Source organism: Phyllobates terribilis, unplaced genomic scaffold (genome assembly GCF_046119375.1).
Source record: "Phyllobates terribilis strain yellow unplaced genomic scaffold, ASM4611937v1 Scaffold_8__6_contigs__length_399053987, whole genome shotgun sequence".
In the NCBI taxonomy this organism is placed as follows: Eukaryota; Metazoa; Chordata; class Amphibia; order Anura; family Dendrobatidae; genus Phyllobates; species Phyllobates terribilis.
In genome coordinates this window covers 293,655,724-293,675,161 of record NW_027362768.1, presented here as the reverse complement: position 1 = coordinate 293,675,161, position 19,438 = coordinate 293,655,724, and the positions used below count along the sequence as shown (strand labels likewise).

The 19,438-nt window shown below is 50.5% G+C and overlaps 1 protein-coding gene across 4 annotated transcripts in view; it reads left to right on the top strand.

The window, feature by feature from the left end:
* Positions 1-19,438, top strand: part of LOC141157324 (ankyrin repeat domain-containing protein 54-like) — a 436,436-nt gene that overhangs the window by 267,691 nt on the left and 149,307 nt on the right. The gene's annotated exons all lie outside the window — the stretch shown is intronic.

Sequence of the window (19,438 nt, the reverse complement as noted above, 5' to 3'; positions counted from 1 at the left end):
ACCCCCATGCTCCCCTGACCTCTACCCCATTCAGAACCTTTGGAGCATCATTAAAAGGAGTGTCTATGATGGCGGGAGGCAGTTCACATCTAAGCAACAGCTCTGGGAGGGTATTCTGTCCTCATGCAAAACAATTGAAGCAGAAACCATCCAAAACCTGACAAATTCAATGGACGAGAGAGTTCAGAAGCTCCTTTCGAACAAGGAGTCCTATGTGAAAATCTAACAACCTGCTAATGCTTATAATTTCAAAAATGACCATTTTTTTGGTCTTTATTAAAATGAAAAGGTTGATCGAAAAGTTTGGGGGATCTAAGAGTGTGGCAACCCAGTAGTCATGATTACTTCGAATTCTGACAATATGAGGGTCATACTGCAGGTAGTGCAGCAAGAAGGCACTTATGTGTCTTGCGCATCTCGGAGCCCCAAAATTATTTTCCAGGCTAGATGCAGCTAAAAATTATTTTTAATTTTAAATCTGGTGGAGCTTATTATAGATGGCCTAATAGGATCAGTGCTGCACACTGCTACTGTGGCACCCCAGGGGTCTGGTTTCCACAGTAACGGCAATGTTATGTCTGAGAGCAGGTGGGAGGTCTCTTGGTCAGGGATCCTGTGCATGCCACACCTCCTGCCCAGTCCTGGGAGGGGAAGAACTTCCCCTATATAAACCTAGGGCTGAGGCAGGGTTAGTGAGTAGAGAAGAAGTAGAGACAGAGAAGAGAAGCAGATATAGGAAAGAACATCAGGAGCTCTGTGGGAGCAGTGCTACAAGGAGTCAGGGGCTGGCAGCTGCAGAGCTCGCCCTGACTGAGAAGTTATCACCGGACCCGGAGTCCGAGGCTGTGGGGACTAACTCCTATCCAGCAGCAGAAACCGACCGGCAGGGGATTGCAGGTCCTCTAGCCCAGAAACCCGAAGGCACGGTCACACGCGTGGGACCAGCACCGCCGTCGTGGAGCGGAAGCTACTAGAAGGCCCCGAGTCACCGGCCATACGGGTGAGCACCACACGGTACACTCAGGGACGTGGGCTACTTATACCCGCTTCTAGCAAGGTAGCCAGAAGAGTATCGTTAGTTTGTGAGGCCTACAACTCCGCCTGGCCAGGGGAGATTCCATCTGCTCAAGGACTGACCAGGCCCCAATCGCTAGCCAGTACTCCGGGAGGGTCTGTCGTTGTCACCAGTAAAGACCCTGAACTACACCGTACCGTCTCTGAGTGGTTCCTGCTACCCCCATCATCCACGTCGGCTGCCCTGAGGCCATACCCCTCCCGTTGGGGGTTATACTATCACGCTGCACAATCCTACCACCGGCCTCAGCGGTCTGCCCTGCAGCAGCAGCTCCTTAGCTGTACTCAACGGGTGGCGTAGTCGTCCAACATCTACCGCTAATACAGCGCCACTTAGTCTGACTCCCTGGGCACGGACCGGATCACCGCCACGAGACTACAACCCTCAAGAGATCCGGCTCCGGGTAAGCTCCCGCATGCGCAACGCAGCGCGACACAGGCCCAGGGGCGCGTCAACTTTTGGCGTAGTCGGCAGGATTTCGTGCCCGCAACCACCGGGTACTGCGTGCCTGAAAAAGACTGTTCAAACTTACCTGTGGTGAAGATTCCCGCCATCCAGCGCCATCTTCCGCTTCCTTCCCGCCATCTGTGGAGTTTTCCCGCCATCCGGCGCCATCTTCGGCCTTCTTCCCGCCATACGTGGAGTTTTCCCGCCATTGGACGCCATCTTGAGGACGCCGCGCGTAAGGTCCTGGAAGGAGCCCAGCAGACGCCGACGTCACAGGAGCGCGACGGAAGGTCCTCAACCCTGACGATCCACTGCGGAGCCGCGGCCTACGGAAGAGGATCATCGCAAGGTAGGCCACGGTCCACTAGGGGGGAGAAGGATGTCGGATACGGAGGAGAGCTTCACCACTTCAATCCCCGCCAGCGCCACCGCTGTTGCGGTCATGCCTTTCACCATGCCCTATATCCCGGGGGCAGCCTGGCTACCCCAGTACTCAGGGGAGTCACATACCCTGCATGACTTTAGAGAAAAGCTGGATAGCCTCTTCCAGGTGTACCCCCTCACAGAGGAGCAAAAAGTGAGCATCCTGGTGGCCCAATTAACCGGAGCAGCCCAAAGGGAGGTAAAGTCCTGGCCACCTGGGGGGAGGACTGTCGCAGGGATACTAACCCGGCTGAGGGACACCTTTGATACCCGCACCTCAGCCGAGATCAAGCTTAGATTCTACGGGTGCAAACAGCGGGCACATGAGAGTATAAGGGACTATGCCCTGAACCTACAAGAGGCCCTGAGAGCCATTAAGCAGACCGACCCTGACGGCGTGGGAGACGAGGACAGGCTGTTGACTGAACAATTTATAGAGGGTTTATATTGCAATGCCCACCGAACCCAGTTGCGGGCAATGGCCTTACAGGACCCTCATCTGGGATTTGCACAGTTCAAGGACAGAGCCATCCGGGTGCTTCGAGAACCGGCACCAGGTGGCGTTGTGACCCCCAGACGCCCCACTACCACTTACCACCAGGAGGCGGCGCCCTTGTCGGCAGGGCCTGTGGGAGCTGATGCGCAGGCTTTGAACAATGACCCGGCTCCAGACCTGCACCATCAGGTCCAAGAGCTAGCTAAAAGCGTTGCTGCGCTAACCCGAACTGTGCAGTCTTTACAGGTTTCCACTCCAGGGAAGATCCAGCTGGCATCCGGACCGGAGGACATCCCGTGGCGTCGACCAAGGAGGACCCCACTGGCCAGAGGAAGACCCAGCGACCGATACAACGAGGACGGACGACCCATCTGCCGCCGCTGCAATCAACCCGGACATATGGCAAGGTACTGTCCTTTAAACTGGCACAACCTGGGGTAGAGGGCCAACCCCCAGGAAAAAGATCACCAGGCCCATCGAACTGGCGCGACAAATATGTGGGAGGACGTCCAGTCTTACCCGTGGTACTGGATGGCATTCCTATTAGTGCCCTACTGGACACCGGGTCACAGGTCACCACCATCCCGTACGTGCTCTTCAAGCAGTACTGGAATGACTCGGATATCACCCGCTACCCTGACGACGACTTGAGTATCATCGCCAGCAATGGTCAGCCCGTGCCACAGATTGGATTTAAAGAGGTGACCATTAAAATCGGTAGAGTCGAACTGGCAGCACAGGGACTGATCATTGTAGACATTGACAAACACGAGAGTCACCCAAAGATAACTCTAGGAACTAATGTAATTGAAAATTGTCTTGCAGAGGTGATTTTCCTTTTACAGCAGGTTGCCAAGAACGCCAGCTCCGGCCAGCAGCGAGTGCTCCAGAAAGAGATCCGGGCACTGATGCGACGGCAACAGCTAGAACTCTCCGGTGGTGAGATTGGTAGCGTGCGAATGTGTGACCCTTTCCCTATTGCCATGCCCCCGAAAAGTGAAATGATGATTTGGTGCCGGGCAGCTATTGGTCTGAGAGGTAGAGATTACCAGGCAATGGTAGAACCAGTTTACTCAGACAGTAGGCCCACCATTTTGACAGCACGGGGGGTGGTCAATGTACGCCATGGGAGGGTGCCCGTTCGCATAATAAATATCGGGAAGAGGGAAGTGTACCTGCCCCGGTATGCCACGCTAGCCAAATTGTATACCATCAATCAAGATTCCATACAGTCCGTAGAACCCTTGCCTCCATCTTCCCCGGAGGAAGGTAACGGCTCTCAGAAAACAATGGAGGACTGGTGTCAGCAACTACATTTGGGTACTGACTCCACTCCCTCACACCAGAAACAAGGAGTCTATCGGGTGGTGCAAGAGTACGAGAGAGTGTTTAGTAAACACCCGTTAGACTTCGGGCGAGTCAAGGGGGTAGAACACCACATCCCCACGGGAGACCATCCTCCCATAAAAGAGAGGTATCGACCCGTACCCCCTGCACACTACCAACACGCAAAGGGGATGCTTAGAGACATGAAGGAGGCTGGGGTGATCAGGGATAGCTGTAGCCCCTGGGCAGCTCCACTAGTCTTAGTCAAAAAGAAAGACAACACCATGAGGATGTGTGTAGATTACCGGAAAATCAACCGTATCACACACAAGGATGCGTACCCCTTACCAAGGATAGAGGAGTCTTTGGCTGCTTTAAGATCTGCTAACTTCTTCTCTACCTTGGATCTCACTAGTGGGTACTGGCAGGTTCCTGTAGCAGAGGCGGACCGGGAGAAGACCGCATTCACCACCCCGATGGGACTTAGCGAGTTTACCTGCATGCCGTTCGGACTCTGCAATGCACCAGGAACCTTCCAACGATTAATGGAGTGTTGTCTGGGCCACAGAAACTTTGAGACGGTCCTGTTGTACCTGGACGATGTCATCGTATATTCCAAGACGTATGAGGACCACCTGAAACACCTGGCGGAAGTGTTCGAAGCTCTGGCAAGCTACGGCCTGAAGGTGAAACCCTCCAAGTGTCACCTCCTGAAACCAAAGGTGCAGTACCTGGGACACGTGGTGAGCGCTGATGGAGTGGCTCCTGACCCTGATAAGATCACCGCAATTAAGGAATGGCCAAGTCCCTCCAGTGTAAAGGAAGTGCGGCAGTTCCTCGGGTTGGTAGGCTATTACCGCAGATTCATCCCCGGTTTCACCAAAAAGGCAGCTCCTATGCAGGACCTCCTGATAGGCCAGTCCCGGAAGGCCAAGAACCAGAAGCCACCCTTCAGATGGGAGAAGTTAGAAGAAGAGTCCTTCCGCCAGCTGAAGATGGCCCTCACGGGGGATGAAATCCTGGCGTACCCTGATTACAGCCAGCCCTTTATCCTCTACACCGACGCAAGTAACATCGGGCTAGGAGCCGTGCTGTCCCAGATCCAGCAGGGGAAAGAACGAGTAATCGCTTACGCCAGCCGAAAACTGCGACCCACCGAAAGAAACCCTGAGAATTATAGCTCATTTAAGCTAGAGTTCCTGGCAGTGGTGTGGGCAGTCACCGAACGCTTTAAGCACTACCTCGCTTCTTCCCGGTTCACCGTGTACACGGATAACAACCCGTTGACACACCTGGACACTGCAAGACTCGGTGCCCTAGAGCAGAGATGGATGGCCCGTCTGTCCAACTACGAGTTCACAATCAAATACCGGGCAGGACGCTCCAATACCAACGCGGACGCCCTGTCCAGGATGCCAAACCTACCGGACGTAGGAGAAGATCCAGAGGGACTGGAAGAAGTCGAACTCCCCGCGTTCCACCGTCATGGGACTATCCAGTATTCCCATCGGGTAAGGAGTAAGCAAGCTGCTACGTTTAACCCCTTGCCTCACTACAACTGGGAGGAAACGCAAGACAGTGACCCTGCCGTCCGACTGGTGAAGGAGATGCTGAATCGGCCAGAGGCTCGCCTTGACCCAGATGCTCCGGAGGAAGCCAAGCAACTGTGGGCTGAGAAGAGTCGACTGTTCCTTTACAAGGGGAAGTTGTGCCGCAGAATGGTTAACTCCCGGACGCATGAACTAATCTGGCAAGTAGTGGTGCCACGGAGAGACGCAGCCATGGTGATGGAAGCATACCACGACGGGGCTGGACACTTCGGATGGAAGAAGCTGGAGTTCCAGCTGCGTGGGCGGTTCCACTGGGTAGGCATGAGGGGAACCATCGAGAGGTGGTGCAGAGACTGTGGCCCGTGCAACCTAAGAAGGAAGGACCGTGCCAGCCAGAAGACTCCCCTGCAGTCCATCGTCACCCGGCAGCCGTTGGAACTGGTAGCCTTGGATCATGTAAAACTGACCCCAAGCAGAAGTGGCTACGTCTACGCGTTAACCATTGTGGATCATTACTCCCGGTTCTTGGTTGTCGTCCCCGTTAAGGACTTAACGGCTCAAACAGCAGCTAGAGCCTTCCAGCAGCACTTCTGCCGTCCACACGGGTACCCGGACCAAGTGCTGACGGACCAGGGACCTGCCTTTGAAGCGGAGGTCTTCCGGGAATTCTGCAATCTGTATGGCTGCCGGAAGATAAGGACGACACCCTATCATCCGCAAACTAATGGACTTTGTGAGAAAATGAACCAGGTGGTAATGGATCTCCTGAAAACGTTGCCCCTGGAAGAACACAGTCTGTGGCCTGAGAAGCTGCCCGATCTAGTGGACCTATACAACCACATCCCGGTAGGTTCCACCAACTGTACCCCGGCTTACCTAATGAGGGCGAGACCTGGTAAGTTACCTGTTGACCTGGAAATGGGAGTCCTGACACCCGAGGACACTTCACCAGAAGCAGACTGGGACACAGAGAGGCAGCAGCAGTACCGGAAAGTACAGGAGAGCGTGGAGCGAAGTCTCTGTCAGGCTAGGGAAAGACAAGAGAAAACTTACAACCAGTATGCTCCCGCTGTTCCCCTGGTACCCGGAGAGCAGGTCTTGAAGAGGAAAAGACGGTTCCACAAGTTGGACGACCAGTGGGAGAAGGACCCGTACACCGTACTGCCCTCAAGCCACGAGAACCCGAAAGTCTGTACCATCAGTAAAGACGGAGGGGAGACCATAGCCATTGTATCCCGGGATCACCTGAAGAAGTGTCCTGAACAGCTACGGAACCCTGAAGAGGAACAAGAAGACCATCGACCTGTAGAGGAAAGGGAAGATATGGTTAGTACTGTGCTCGGAGACTTCCCTCGGTCCTGGACTCAAGTCAATGGTGCAGTTGTGGTACCCGTCCTCACGTTCCTCCAACCAGCATCCCAAGTGCCTACGGAGCAACAGGTAGAGCTGGAAGAGCAGCCGGTCCAGGAGGCAGAAGACTCCACACAAGCAGAACAGGAGGATCAACCCTCTGCTTATAGTGAGCCTGCCGTACCCCTAGTGAGTCAAAGAGCCGGTAGACAGCTGCCCAGTTTACCCTTGACAGCTCCTACACCCTGTAGTTCAGGGCTAGACAGTCAGCTCCGTAGGTCCACTAGGGCCATTAGAGGCCAGTTACCCGCACGTTGGAGGATTTGAAGTGTATAAATTGTTTTATTTGTGGTTACCTGTTTTTCTTGTTGCTTGTGTATAATTATGTGTTTCTAGTTATTTATAGGAGTCCTTGGTGGATTTACCGGGAATCCTTTGTGTATAGTTGGAGCGTAACCCAGGACGGACTAAAGACAGTTAAGGACTCGGGGCAGGACAGACCCCTACCTGGTTACGTCTCCCTGTTTTGGTGAAATGGACACCTTGCTTTTCTTCAAAGACTGCACCCGGTTGCGGACACGCCGTAACCATCTTTATGTGTTTTTCTTATTGTATTATTATTGTTTATACCTTGTTATGTTTTTCTAAAAATATGTTTAGTCCCGGAGTACTAAATTTCACTAGGGGGGAATGTGGCACCTCAGGGGTCTGGTTTCCACAGTAACGGCAATGTTATGTCTGAGAGCAGGTGGGAGGTCTCTTGGTCAGGGATCCTGTGCATGCCACACCTCCTGCCCAGTCCTGGGAGGGGAAGAACTTCCCCTATATAAACCTAGGGCTGAGGCAGGGTTAGTGAGTAGAGAAGAAGTAGAGACAGAGAAGAGAAGCAGATATAGGAAAGAACATCAGGAGCTCTGTGGGAGCAGTGCTACAAGGAGTCAGGGGCTGGCAGCTGCAGAGCTCGCCCTGACTGAGAAGTTATCACCGGACCCGGAGTCCGAGGCTGTGGGGACTAACTCCTATCCAGCAGCAGAAACCGACCGGCAGGGGATTGCAGGTCCTCTGGCCCAGAAACCCGAAGGCACGGTCACACGCGTGGGACCAGCACCGCCGTCGTGGAGCGGAAGCTACTAGAAGGCCCCGAGTCACCGGCCATACGGGTGAGCACCACACGGTACACTCAGGGACGTGGGCTACTAATACCCGCTTCTAGCAAGGTAGCCAGAAGAGTATTGTTAGTTTGGGAGGCCTACAACTCCGCCTGGCCAGGGGAGATCCCATCTGCTCAAGGACTGACCAGGCCCCAATCGCTAGCCAGTACTCCGGGAGGGTCTATCGTTGTCACCAGTAAAGACCCTGAACTACACCGTACCGTCTCTGAGTGGTTCCTGCTACCCCCATCATCCACGTCGGCTGCCCTGAGGCCATACCCCTCCCGTTGGGGGTTATACTATCACGCTGCACAATCCTACCACCGGCCTCAGCGGTCTGCCCTGCAGCAGCAGCTCCTTAGCTGTACTCAACGGGTGGCGTAGTCGTCCAACATCTACCGCTAATACAGCGCCACTTAGTCTGACTCCCTGGGCACGGACCGGATCACCGCCACGAGACTACAACCCTCAAGAGATCCGGCTCCGGGTAAGCTCCCGCATGCGCAACGCAGCGCGACACAGGCCCAGGGGCGCGTCACTACAAAGCCCAAATTATTTTCCAGTCAAGATACAGATAAACATGATTAGTAATTTGAAAGCTTAAAACGGTTGGTAGGGTGATTTTAAACAATCATCAAGCTTTTACTCTCCCCAGGATGACACAGGGGTAGAAAAGTCGTTTCAGATCCATGATTTGTTCATCTTTATGAACGTGAGTCTGTCTACATTATCAGTGGAGAGCCGCGTGCGCTTATCTGTCAGCACACCACCAGCAGCGCTGAACACACGTTCAGACAGAACGCTGGCTGCGGGGCATGACAAGATCTCCAAGGCGTAAGTGGCTAGCTCCGGCCATTTATCCAGATTGGAAGCCCAAAAAGAGCAAGGGTCCAGTGACACAGTCGTGGCTTCAATGTTTACTTGGAGATACTCCTGTACCATCGTCTCTAGGCGTTGACTATGTGTCAGACTTCTTGTCTCCTGTGGCCTTGCAAAGGATGGGCTAAAAAAGTGGTGAAATGATTCCGCAAAATTGATGTTACCACCAGATACTGTGGTTCTGTTACGGTTTGAGTGCTGAACACTTGACGGTCCCACGGTTGGCAAGTTGGAACTGTGAGATTCACTACGTGCACCACTGGTATTTTGTGGAAAAGCACATGTAAGATTCTGCAACAGTCTCTGCTGATACTCCTGCATGCGTGCATCCCTTTCTATGGCAGGAATAATTTCTGCAAATTTACTTTTGTACCGGGGATCTAACAGTGTGGCAACCCAGTAGTCAGGATTATTTCTAATTCTCACAATTCGAGGGTCATGTTGCAGGTAGTGCAGCAAGAAGGCACTCATGTGTGTTGCGCATCCAGGAGCACCAAGTCCCTGTTGTGTTGGTGGCGAGGTAACAATCATGCTTCCTTCCTCTGTCCTCTCCCCCCAACCTCGCACAACAGAAATGTGATCAAGGTCTCCCTCATCTGATGAGTCTTCCATCAGTTCGTCCTCCACTTCTTCCTGGGCTCCTGCACCTTCCTCACTAGTTTGGCTGCTACCATGCGCCCTGGTAAAACCATCTCCCCCATCCTCACATGCCTGCCGCCTTGGTGCTGCCGACCGTCTGGACCTTGCAGATGTTAGCCCTTCCGCATACAACTCCTCCTCCTCTACTTCCTCCACCTCCTCTTGTGCCACCACCTGACTCCGAATTCTGTTTAACATGTGCTCCAGCATGTAAATCACCGGAATAGTCATGCTGATAATGGCATCGTCAGCACTAAACATCTTCGTCGCCATTTCAAAACTGTGCAGAAGGGTGCATAGGTCCCTGATCTGAGACCACTCCTCCAGCGTGATTTGCCCCACCTCTGAATCTCGTTGGCCCAGGCTATACGTCAGAACGTATTGCACCAGGGCTTGTCGGTGCTGCCACAGTCGCTGCAACATGTGCAGAGTTGAATTCCACCGGGTAGGCACATCGCATTTTAGCCGGTGAAGTGGCAGGCCCAACGACTTCTGTAGAGATGTAAGTCGCTGAGCTGCGGGATGCGAACGGCGGAAGTGAGCACACAGCGACCGTGCCCTCTGCAGAAGGCCATCTAGTCTGGGATAGTGGGCTAAAAATTGCTGGACAACCAGGTTCAACACGTGAGCCATACAAGGCACGTGTGTGACATTGCCCCGGCGAAGGGCCGCACCCAGGTTTGCAGCATTGTCGCACACGGCCTTCCCTGGTTTCAGGTCCAGTGGAGACAACCATTCATGAAATTGGTTCTCCAGAGCTGACCACAACTCCTCAGCTGTGTGACTCACATTTCCCAGACATTTCAATGTAAAAACCGCCTGATGACATTGAGCCCTACTGCCAGCATAGTAAGGAGGTGTGCAGGATCCCTTCTGCGCAGTTAGAAAGCTTGTGGCATGACCAGACAGGCTTTGGGTGCAGGTGGAAGACCGAGAGGAGGTTGAGGAGGCAGAAGCAGTGGAGGAACTTTGACATAAAGAGGATTGACGCACAACTCGTGGGGACGGCAAGACTTGGACAGCAGCCCCTTGTCCTGCTGTCACCATAGTTACCCAGTGCCCAGTCAGCGACATGTAACGCCCCTGTCCATGCCTACTCGTCCAAGTGTCTGTGGTGAAATGCACCCTGTCACACACAGAGTTTCTCAAAGAAGCGGTGATGTTGTGTGCGACATGCTGGTGGAGCGCAGGCACACCTTTCTTTGAGAAGTAGTGCCGACTGGGCATCTGGTACTGGGGCACTGCGACGGACATAAGGTCTCGAAAATCCTCTGTGTCCACCAGGCGGAAAGGCAGCATTTCTGTAGCCAAAAGCTTGCAGATGGTGAAATTCAACCTCTTAGCTTTCTCATGGCTAGGAGGAAATGGTCTTTTACTTGTCCACATCTGAGGGACCGAGGGCTGGCTATTGTGCTTAGACGGGGTTGATAAGGGTGTCCCCGGCAAACTGCCAGTCTGTGAGGAAGATGCAGGCGGACATGTTAGGTTGCCTTGATCCAAAGGTGGTGCTATCGATGTCGGACAGCGCTCAACACCAGCTGGTGTTACCACCTCCAAAGAAAATGATGACCTGCCAATCACGCTGGCTGTTGCGGGTAAAGAGGTGGCAGGTCTGCGCCCCAAAACAGGTGTGACTGCTGTCCCCCCAGTCACAGAGGATGAAGAGGCCGCGGATGCACAAGATATGGCAGACGGTGGTTGGCCCGGCCGGCTAGGCCGCATTGTAGCACACTGAGCTTCCCACTGCAACTTATGCTTCATGTCCATGTGCCGGTTCATGCATGAAGTACTCAAACTATGTATTTTTTGGCCTCTACTTAGCTTTTGCTGACAAATGTTACAGATAACACGAGTTGGGTCATCTTTATCGATCTGAAAAAATGCCCAGGCTATGCAAGGCTTAGCACCCATGCGACCTGAAGAGCCACCACGACTTGTGGTGAGAGGCAGAGTTGTGTTTGAGGATGCAGTTGTTGACGTGCTTCCAGTACTACGTCTCTGTCCAGGAAGGCGCAACCTGACCTCGTCGTCACTAGCATCTTCCTCCACCTCCTCTGCTGACCTCATCTCTTGGCTGACTGTGGGTTGACAGTAAGTGGGATCTCCAACCTCATCATCATCACCCTGTGTGTTATCACACCCGTCGTCCTCAGAGCCAACCTGTTCCTGCCCTGACAAAAAACTAAAGTTGTCGCTCCAATCAGGTATTTGAGTCTTATCATCGTCTTCCTCATTGTCTCCACCAACAGGAGTTACAGTTTGGGAATGAGGGTCTACATTATGGTCAGAACCTTCTGCGTCTGGTCCTGGATCCGACTCATAAAGATTCTGGGCATCAGTGCAGATCATTTCCTCGTCTGGATTCACAGAAGCGCTGGAGTCGACCTCTGATTCCCAGGCTATAGTATGAGTAAACAGCTCTGCAGACTCAACCATCTGTTCTACCTCATACTCAGACGGGCAGCTGGAGATTTGGGAGCTGTGAGGAAGCAAGTGCGATTTGGGTGACACCTTTGAGGACTGGAGTATTTGTGATGTTGAAGTTGATGTGGAGGAGAGCCCACTTAAAGGAGCACTTGATATCCGTTGAAGCACCTGCTGTTTTTGTGCCTCATCTGGAATTTGTAGCGATTGGCGTGGCCGTAAGAAAGGGATCTTATCACATTGTCCGCTAAAAGAAGTAGACATTTTAGTTTGGCTGGAAGATGGTCTTTCTTCTGCAGATGTTACTGTTGCTTTAACACCTACCCCACGGACACAACCTTTTTTCCCCTTCCCAACACGCCTATTCCCCTTTCCACCAGCAGCAGGCCTTTTTCCACTCATTTTGGTGGTTAACTAATTCACAACTCTTGAGTTGTTTGCACAAAAAAACAATGGATGATAACCGAGCAGAGCTGAGTGGCCAAACTGTGGTATTAGGCCAAAACTATTGGCTGGGTTAGATGCAGAAAAAAATATATTCAGTTTGCAACCTGATGGAGGTCAGTATAGATGGACTAATAGAGAAAGTCCGACACACTGCTACAAGGCCAAATATTTTTTCAGAGGTAGATGCAGAAAAAAATTATATTCAGTTTGCAACCTGATGGAAGTCTGTATAGATGGATTAATAGAACAAGACCCACACACAGCTAGAAGCCCAATATTTTTTCAGAGGTAGATGCAGAAAAAAATATATTCAGTTTGCAACCTGATGGAGGTCAGTATAGATGGACTAATACAACAAGTCCCACACACAGCTAGAAGCCCAATATTTTTTCAGAGGTAGATGCAGAAAAAAATATATTCAGTTTGCAACCTGATGGAGGTCAGTATAGATGGACTAATACAACAAGTCCCACACACAGCTAGAAGCCCAAATATTTTTTCAGAGGTACTGTAGATGCAGATACAAATTATTTTTAATTTGCAACCTGATGGAGGTCAGTATAGATGGACTAATACAACAAGTCCCACACACAGCTAGAAGCCCAAATATTTTTTCAGAGGTACTGTAGATGCAGATAAAAATTATTTTTAATTTGCAACCTGATGGAGGTCAGTATAGATGGACTAATACAACAAGTCCCACACACAGCTAGAAGCCCAAATATTTTTTCAGAGGTAGATGCAGAAAAAAATATATTCAGTTTGCAACCTGATGGAGGTCAGTATAGATGGACTAATACAACAAGTCCCACACACAGCTAGAAGCCCAAATATTTTTTAAGAGGTAGATGCAGAAAAAAATATATTCAGTTTGCAACCTGATGGAGGTCAGTATAGATGGACTAATACAACAAGTCCCACACACAGCTAGAAGCCCAAATATTTTTTCAGAGGTACTGTAGATGCAGATAAAAATTATTTTTAATTTGCAACCTGATGGAGGTCAGTATAGATGGACTAATACAACAAATCCCACACACAGCTAGAAGCCCAAATATTTTTTCAGAGGTACTGTAGATGCAGATACAAATTATTTTTAATTTGCAACCTGATGGAGGTCAGTATAGATGGACTAATAGAGAAAGTCCGACACACTGCTAGAAGGCCAAATATTTTTTCAGAGCTAGATGCAGAAAAAAATTATATTCAGTTTGCAACCTGATGGAGGTCAGTATAGATGGATTAATAGAACAAGACCCACACACAGCTAGAAGCCCAAATATTTTTTCAGAGGTAGATGCAGAAAAAAATATATTCAGTTTGCAACCTGATGGAGGTCAGTATAGATGGACTAATACAACAAGTCCCACACACAGCTAGAAGCCCAAATATTTTTTTCAGAGGTACTGTAGATGCAGATAAAAATTAGTTTTAATTTGCAACCTGATGGAGGTCAGTATAGATGGACTAATAGAATGATGCTATGCCCAAAAGATTTTACTTCACTAGGTGCAGTAAAAAAATTGGTATTCTATACACAGGTGGTATATCTTGCAGCACAGATAGGCTACTCCACTGACTAACACACTCTGCAATAGGCCAAAAAGGATTAGCTTTGCTAGATTCAGCCAAATGCTGTGAAAAAAACTTGCACAGCACTGGCACAGACCTGCCTGGCAAAAACTGATAGGAACTGATGTAACCTAGTCCTGAAAAGGACTCCAATTACAATTAATCTTTACTCCCACAACCTATCTATTTAAGAGCACAGACCTCCCTGATAAAAGTCGTAGGAAATGCTGTAACCTAGTCCTTAAAAGGACTGCAATCACAACTATTCCCTACTCCCAAGCTATCTGTATATTTGTGCGAAAATTGGCTTGAAATTAACAAGGTATAGCGCACACAGCAACAGCGGTGCCGTCTAACACGCAGCTGCAGCAGTGAGAAAATGGTGGCGACGGGGAAAATGGCTTGGTCTTATAGGGCAAGGACATGTGACATACACTGCCAATGACACATGCCCTTGCTTGTGTGAAAAAAAGCACTTCGCTCCGTGTGTGCGCTGCTGATAGGCTGACAGATTGCACCTCCCCACTGCAAATGCGGGAAAGAGAAAAAAAAATGGAGATCTTCATTGTTCCTGCAGAGATCCATCCCCTGCCCCTCCCCCCACCCAGCTGTACACTCAAACTGCGTATTAACATTAATTTTCATCATTACTGAGAAAAAATCCAGTTATGATTTTGGTGCACGAACAGTTATCGAACATAACCTCGAACAGCCGAATTTTTATCAAATTGTTCGTGTTCGCCGAACGGCTCGAACACCGCCCAAAACAGCTCGAATTTGAGATTGGCGAACAGTTCGAGTAGAACAACGCTCATCTCTAGTAGCGAGCACTTGCGCTCAAGACTAATGACAACTTATTCAATATGATGACCTAATGTTATCAAATTCTGTGTCGTACCTCTGGGTTCAAAATGTTCACTATACACCTTAATAAAATCCTTGAGGGGTATAGTTTCCAAAATGGGGTCATTTGTGGGGGAGCTCCACTGTTTAGGCACATCAGGGGCTCTCCAAACACGACATGGTGTCCGCTAACAAATTGAATGGAAAATCGGCTCAAATTGTTAGCGGACGCCATGTTGCATTTGGAGAGCCCCTGCGTGCCTAAACATTGGAGCTCCCCCACAAGTGACCCCATTTTGGAAACTAGACCCCCCAAGGCACCTATCTAGATGCATAGTGAGCACTTGGAACCCCCAGGTGCTTCACAAATTGATTCATAAAAATGAAAAAGTGTTGTTGTTTTTCACTTTTTCATTTTTGCGAATCAATTTGTGAAGCACCTGGGGGTTCCAAGTGCTCACTATGCTTCTAGATAGGTGCCTTCGGGGGTCTAGTTTCCAAAATGGGGTCACTTGTGGGGGAGCTCCAATGTTTGGGCACACAGGGGCTCTCCAAATGCAACATGGTGTCCGCTAACAATTTGAGCCGATTTTCCATTCAATTTGCTAGCGGACACCATGTTACATTTGGAGAGTCCATGTGTGCCCAAACATTGGAGCTCCCCCACAAGTGACCCCATTTTGGAAACTAGACCCCCCCAAGGCACCTATCTAGATGCATAGTGAGCACTTGGAACCCCCAGGTGCTTCACAAATTGATTCGTAAAAATGAAAAAGTGTTTTTTTTTTTCACTTTTTCATTTTTACGAATCAATTTGTGAAGCAACTGGGGGTTCCAAGTGCTCACTATGGATCTAGATAGGTGCCTTGGGGGTCTAGTTTCCAAAATGGGGTCACTTTTGGGGGAGCTCCAATGTTTAGGCACATGAGGGACTCTCCAAACGCAACTGGCACTGGATAGGGAAGGGGGAATGAGCACTGGTCAGTCCCCACTAACATCTAAAAACAACAAGGGAGACAAACAGGGGGACGCAACTTAGTTTGAGCCAACTTCAGAGAGATTACACCAAACATCCTCCAAGCACCAGCGAGGAAGTAAGCAGACTGCAATAGCTCCAAGCCTTCACAAGGGAACATGTGAATATCACCGACACCTCCCTGTAGCAAACTGAAAGTCTTTAAACACCCAGGCCCAGGTGTCAATCAGAACAGGAGGGAGGTAGCCACTGGGACCTAAAGTAAGACAGATTTAAGAAAGTGTCTGCAATGCCAAACTAAGAGATCTTCTGCAGCCAACTGCAGAGCGACTGTCTGTCACATCTGACACACCCGTGACACAAGGATACTTCTGATAGCCTGATGCACCATGAGATATATGTTTGGAATTGAAAAAAACTCTAGAACAAGAAAGGTACGTTTTGAAACGATTACTGGTTATAATCTGTAATGTGCTGTGCAATCCATCCCAACTTGAGTTAGGGATTGAATGAGATTTGTCAGACCTGTAAGTGTTATGATCTTTGGGATGAAAACCCCTAAGAGGACCCATAGGAATGACTCTAGGGATATTGACATTACCAAAAAATTTATTTTCAAAGGGTCAGAAGTATTTTTGGTGTTAGGGAACATTCTTCTATTAGACTCAGAGATATTAATCATATTCTTGGGTAATCTGTTGTTTCGATCAGATTGCCAGTGATAGTTGCGACCCAATCTAAAATCTTCATGATTTCTCAGTAATTGTCTAGTTTAACCAACCGAAGAGTCACTGTTCTATCTAAACGCAGATAGTCAATTGAGCCAATGAATGCACTCAGTTGATCTTTGATGGATTTAATTGTGCGATGAAACAAAATACATCAGAAAGAATTAATTAAATTTGCATATAATAAGAATTTTTTATCAATTCCCAAATATAGTAAAAAAGTGTCCGACAATAAAATATACTGTATTAGTACTATAAGGTGATAGTGACGCGCCCCTGGGCCTGTGTCGCGCTGCGTTGCGCACGCGGGAGCTTACCCGGAGCCGGATCTCTTGAGGGTTGTAGTCTCGTGGCGGTGACCCGGTCCGTGCCCAGGGAGTCAAACTGAGCGGCGATGTATCAGCGGTAGATTTTGTACGACTACGCCACCCGTTGAATGCAGCTATGGAGCTGCCGCTGCAGGACAGTCCGCTGAGGCCGGTGGATGGATGGTGCAGCGTAGATGGTATAACCCCCAACGGGAGGGGTATGGCCTCAGGGCAGCAGATGTGGATGATGGGGGTAGCAGGAACCACTTGGAGACGGTACGGTGTAGTTCAGGGTCTTTACTGGTGACAACGATAGACCCTCCCGGAGTACTGGCTAGTGATTGGGGCCTGGTCAGTCCTTGAGCAGATGGGATCTCCCCTGGCCAGGCGGAGTTGTAGGCCTCCCAAACTGACTGTACTCTTCTGGCTACCTTGCTAGAAGCGGGTATAAGTAGCCCACGTCCCTGAGTGTACCGTGTGGTGCTCACCCGTATGGCCGGTGACTCGGGGCCTTCTAATGGCTTCCGCTCCACGATGGCGGTGCTGGTCCCACGCGTGTGACCGTGCCTTCGGGCTTCTTGGCCAGAGGACCTGAAATCCCCTGCCTGACGGATTCTGCTGCTGGGTAGGAGTTAGTCCCCACAGCCTCGGACTCCGGGTCCGGTAAGAAATCTTCTCAGTCAGGGCGAGCTCTGCAGCTGCCAGCCCCTGACTCGTAGTACTATTGCTCCCACTGAGCTTCTGCTGTTTCTTCCTATGCTGCTTCTCTGTCTCTACTCTCCTTGACTGCTAACCCTGCTTCAGCCCCGGGTTTATATAGGGGAAGTTCTTCCCCTCCCAAGACTGGGCAGGAGGTGTGGCATGCACAGGATCCCTGACCAAAGGACCTCCCACCTGCTCTCAGACATAACATTACATTACTGTGGAAACCAGACCCCTGGGGTGCCACATTCCCCCCTAGTAAAATTTAGTACTCCGGGACTAAACACATTTTAGAAAAACATAACAAGATATAACAATAATAATACAATAAGAAACACATAAAGGTGGTCACGGCATGTCCGTAACCGGGTGCAGTCTTTGAAGAAAGCAAGGTGTCCATTTCACCAAAACAGGGAGACGTAACCAGGTAGGGGTCTGTCCTACCCCGAGTCCTTAACAGTCTCTAGTCCATCCTGGGTTACGCTCCAACTATGTACAAGGATTCCCGGTAAATCCACCAAGGATTCCTAAAAATAACTGGAAACACAAAATTATACACAAGCAACAATACACAGATAAACATAAATAAAACAATTTATACACTTCAAATCCTCCAGCGTGCGGGTAACTGGCCTCTAGTGGCCCTAGTGGACCTACGGAGCTGACTGTCTGGCCCTGAACTACAGGGTGTAGGAGCTGTCAAGGGTAAACTGGGCAGCTGTCTACCGGCTCTTTGTCTCACTAGGGGTACGGCAGGCTCACTATAAGCAGAGGGTTGATCCTCCTGCTCTGCTTGTGTGGAGTCTTCTGCCTCCTGGACCGGCTGTTCTTCCAGCTCTACCTGTTGCTCCGTAGGTGCTTGGGATGCTGGTTGGAGGAAGGTGAGTACGGGTACCACAACTGCACCATTGACTTGAGTCCAAGACCGAGGGAAGTCCCCGAGCACAGTACTAACCATATCTTCCCTTTCCTCTACGGGTCGATGGTCTTCTTGTTCCTCTTCAGGGTTCCTCAGTTGTTCGGGACACTTCTTCAGGTGGTCCCAGGATACAATGGCTGTGGTTTCCCCTCCGTCTTTACTGATGGTACAAACCTTCGGGTTCTCGTGGCTTGAGGGCAGTACGGTGTACGGGTCCTTCTCCCACTGGTCGTCCAACTTGTGGAGCCGTCTCTTCCTCTTCAAGACCTGCTCTCCGGGTACCAGGGGAACAGCGGGAGCATACTGGTTGTAAGTTTTCTCTTGTCTTTCCCTAGCCTGACAGAGACTTCGCTCCACGCTCTCCTGTACTCTCCGGTACTGCTGCTGCCTCTCTGTGTCCCAGTCTGTTTCTGGTGAAGTGTCCTCGGGTGTCAGGACTCCCATTTCCAGGTCAACAGGTAACTTACCAGGTCTTGCCCTCATTAGGTAAGCCGGGGTACAGTTGGTGGAACCTACCGGGATGTGGTTGTATAGGTCCACCAGATCGGGCAACTTCTCAGGCCACAGACTGCGTTCTTCCAGGGGCAACGTTTTTAGAAGATCCATTACCACCTGGTTCATTTTCTCACAAAGTCCATTAGTTTGCAGATGGTAGGGTGTCGTCCTTATCTTCCGGCAGCCATACAGATTGCAGAATTCCTGGAAGACCTCCGCTTCAAAGGCAGGTCCCTGGTCCGTCAGCACTTGGTCCGGGTACCCGTGTGGACGGCAAAAGTGCTGCTGGAAGGCTCTAGCTGCTGTTTGAGCCGTTAAGTCCTTGACGGGGACGACAACCAGAAACCGGGAGTAATGATCCACGATGGTTAACGCGTAGACGTAGCCACTTCTGCTTGGGGTCAGTTTTACATGATCCAAGGCTACCAGTTCCAACGGTTGCCGGGTGACGATGGACTGCAGGGGAGTCTTCTGGCTGGCGCGGTCCTTCCTTCTCAGGTTGCACGGGCCACAGTCTCTGCACCACTTCTCAATGGTTCCCCTCATGCCTACCCAGTGGAATCGCTCGCGCAACAGGAACTCCAGCTTCTTCCACCCGAAGTGTCCAGCTCCGTCGTGGTATGCCTCCATCACCATGGCTGCGTCTCTTCGTGGCACCACTACTTGCCAGAGTAGTTCATGCGTCCGG